The 3559-nt window shown below is 32.4% G+C and overlaps 1 protein-coding gene across 1 annotated transcript in view; it reads right to left on the minus strand.

Annotated features, from left to right (window-relative positions):
* Positions 1 to 255: 255 nt before the first annotated feature.
* The window catches only part of FBLN5 (fibulin 5), an 861728-nt gene continuing 858424 nt past the window's right edge, over positions 256 to 3559 (minus strand). Inside the window, exon 11 of the mRNA XM_044074715.1 lies at positions 256 to 3559. This exon is cut by the window's right edge and continues 1077 nt beyond it. The gene's annotated coding sequence lies outside the window, so the exon portion shown is untranslated.

A 3559-nucleotide genomic window follows, 5' to 3' on the forward strand; every position in this document is an offset into this window, starting at 1 on the left:
GAACAAGTCAAACCAAACAAATAGTATTTGATACAGTATTAGTCAGGCCTATTTTTAATAGTAACTCTCAAGCAACCAGAAACTACAGTTATCCCAGCATCTACCAATCCCCATGGGTGCCGGTTAACTGAGAGTTTACTGTACTGCTGTTAGCTTTTTATTATTTATTGTCTTGTTTGACCAGTTCTTAAGAAAACAATTTATTATTCACAGATGCAGTGCAGGTACAAGAGTCAGTGAACACAGAATCAGTAGTAAGTTAGGAAAGCTTTAGATATTTTATTGTAAATTTTTGCTTCACAGTTGATGGGAATTAAACATCATAACAACAGTCAAGTTAAAGACAAACATGTCCAGTATTCTGAGGCCTGTAAGAAGCAGAATGTTTTATAATTCAGCTGCCTATTTATTTACTTTTGTTAATTAGGAATATAGAATGCAGACAAGACAATGATATGCAATTTTATAGTAAGAAAAGGATATTCTACTCATTTCCCATGCTGAATGATAACCCATTGGATCTTATTTTCCAGAAGGAAAAATGTTTTCATTTCTTTTTATAGACCAGCAGCTACCAGTGTTTATTATAGTGATGGTACAGCCTACGTATGAACAACAAAAAAAGAGATGGAGAAAAATAACCAAGTCAGGCATAAACAGATATTCAAAAGGAAATCCCAAGAACAAAAAGAAACAAAAATAAGCTGTTTCTGGCAGTTCGTATATGTATGATATGTATTTAATCCAGTAAAAAACTAAAAGCGGCTATGTTGTATTCTAAGAGCAAGGTGTGAGAAAACACTAAAGAGTGTTTAATATTTTTTTCAGGCATAACAACCCAAAAATATATATGAACATACACTCATAATCATAAACGTAATCAGTAATGTCATATTTAAAGCTAACATACTTCATTTAGATCCCTGAAAGTAGAACACTGTAAAAATGATCTCTGCTAACATAATGTTCTCTAGGGATGTGATAATAAAAACTGAAAAAGATATCATGGTATAAAAAACCTGAGCAATACGGTAACAAACATTTGCAAAGGAAATATGTGACAATATGAATACTCAAAGAAGCTTGGCTGTATAGCAACAATGTAAAATATTGGTGTGGTAAACCCAAATGATTCTGTGTCCAAGAATAGGATAACTGTTTGATGAGGCATATTGAGATGACAGCATAAAATAGCATAAGTAATAATTGTATGGGGAAGACAAAAACTATCCAACCCATTTCATCGAGAACAGAAATGTAGGTAGAAACATATTCATACCCTTCATGTTTCAATCCAGCTTGTGAGATATGTACATTTCTCCTACAATACAACTATTTTAGCAAAATGGCTCAAATATACAATGGTAAATAGAGCTATAGCAGGACAATTAAGGCAAAAAGCTAAAATTATGCAGATACAAATGTGTGTTTTGCTTTTACAACTAACCAATCAATGTATCTAAAATGGAACAAGTTAGGATAAGAGAAACACGGTTCTGCATTTTGGTAATATAGTATGTAACATAATAAAGTGCGGCATTGAAACATGACAATTTATTTTGATAAAAAACAGAAACTGACATGAGACAAATATAGTTCCATTGATAGGAAATTTTTTTACATCCAGAGTAAAAAAAATTATTAAAAGCAAAGTGCCTTATATTGAAATAATTCACTTTCCAACCTATTTCTAAATGCAACTAATATAAGATGGCTTCTCTTCCAACTGTTGGTATGTAGTCATGTTGAATTTAGAAGGAATATACAGCAATACTGTGCTTTAAGCATCCATACTTTGGAAACTCCTTTCATTATGCATACTTTTGCAGAACTAGCATTCAAAGAAGCATGCAGAAGCAACAAGTTAGATAAAATCCACAGAGGTACTGTTATTACAACATGTAGTACTTGTAGTGTCATCTGATCTGATAACAGCTATGGGGAGTCATTACGTATATCACAATTTAACTATAGTGGAACAAAAAATTGATATAATTGGAAAACAAGGGAGGCTACAGTTTTGAGACAAGACTAAATGCTAGAGCACACACCATATGTTTGCAGTAGCATCAAAGCATATAAGTAGATGGTGCAATAAAAAATAAAAAATAGACAATTTCACTAATCTTAAATGTGAATTATGTTGCATTTCTAGAATCAGGGATAAATAGACCTGTTGAAGTAGGTTGCCTGAAAACATGCAATTTTTCATAATTATCGAAAACAGTCTGTAAATTGTATATGCTGTCAGTATTAAATTTTGTACATTAATATGTGCTTGAAATGTATCAAATGGTTTGCTGAAATCAATTGTTTTAAAAGAATTAGAATCTGTATTTCCATTGTTGTAAAAATGCATATTTCCTAGGCTAAAACCTCATCTCGGAATATGATAAAATGTTTTTAAAAACAAGGCTGAAGTTTTTATTGGCAAAATACCTTGCAGATAATTCATCAGGTCACTTGCATATACAACATGAATGTATATTGCTAGTCCTCTTGAAGCTTTTAACTGTGTAATTCAAATCACATGACTTGAGTTTAATTTCATAAACAAGTGTGACAATAACGAAAAGAGAAAAAAATAATAAAATGAATGGCCAAGGAATGCTACGAATAGAAGCCAAAGAAAATATAAGTAGGTACAGATACAATTATCTTAACTGCTTCTTTTGGTAATTTTCTGGAGTGCTTATACTGTAAATTTCAGATATCACTTGCTACATAGTTTCAAAAAACATTAGTAAAATTCCATGAGGAATTAATTCTATACATCTACAACTGTACTTTATCAGTTTTTGTGCCAAACTAAAATAAGGCAGCTTTGCATGAATTAGAAGAAATGGCTGTTACCTCATTTGTACATAAGTAAGAAGTGTAACATCTGAATGTACTAAAATATTGAAGGACTACAGACATGATACTTAGCATTTTTGTTTCTATTTTAGTGTTTTTTTCCAATACTGCTATTATGAACTGCACTCATTACCAGCTCAGCAACAGTAAAGACAAGTTGGAACTGCTAAAGGAAAGCACAGCTCATACCACACTGCACGTAGGAAGCAGAACTGCTTCCTTCAAGTGTTTTAAGGAAACAACATTTATCTGTGTATTTAAGGAGTCTGTGCAAAGACAGATGTGGAGTAGGCAACCAAATGTTGAGTTCTTAATGGCAGTCATGTGATGTGGCAAAAGTGTTGATCTGTAAACGACTCTTAATATGGGGCAACAAGGTATTGAAAATATGATTCAAGGAAATAAAATCAAGTCTGGAATTGTTTTGTTTGCTCCCTAAAGCTCCCTTGTGTAGAAGTGCTCTAAAAACATTTTGCTATCCTGTATAAAACAACTCTGAAGTGCAATTTATTTTTCTGCAGAAATTGCTCATAAAAAGCCACGTTTCTCAATCCCACTGGTAATCTACAGTGTGTCACTGTACTACAGTTTGCACTTCAGTCCATATTCCTTAATGGCATAATATGTTCACTAAAGAAGAAAATACAGTCACTTTCACAGTATGAATTTGCAGCATAGGAGTGACTTGTCTGGAAAAAAGGTA

The sequence above is a fragment of the Protopterus annectens genome, chromosome 6.part0, assembly GCF_019279795.1.
Source record: "Protopterus annectens isolate FY-2018-M chromosome 6.part0, PAN1.0, whole genome shotgun sequence".
Lineage (NCBI taxonomy): Eukaryota > Metazoa > Chordata > Ceratodontiformes > Protopteridae > Protopterus > Protopterus annectens.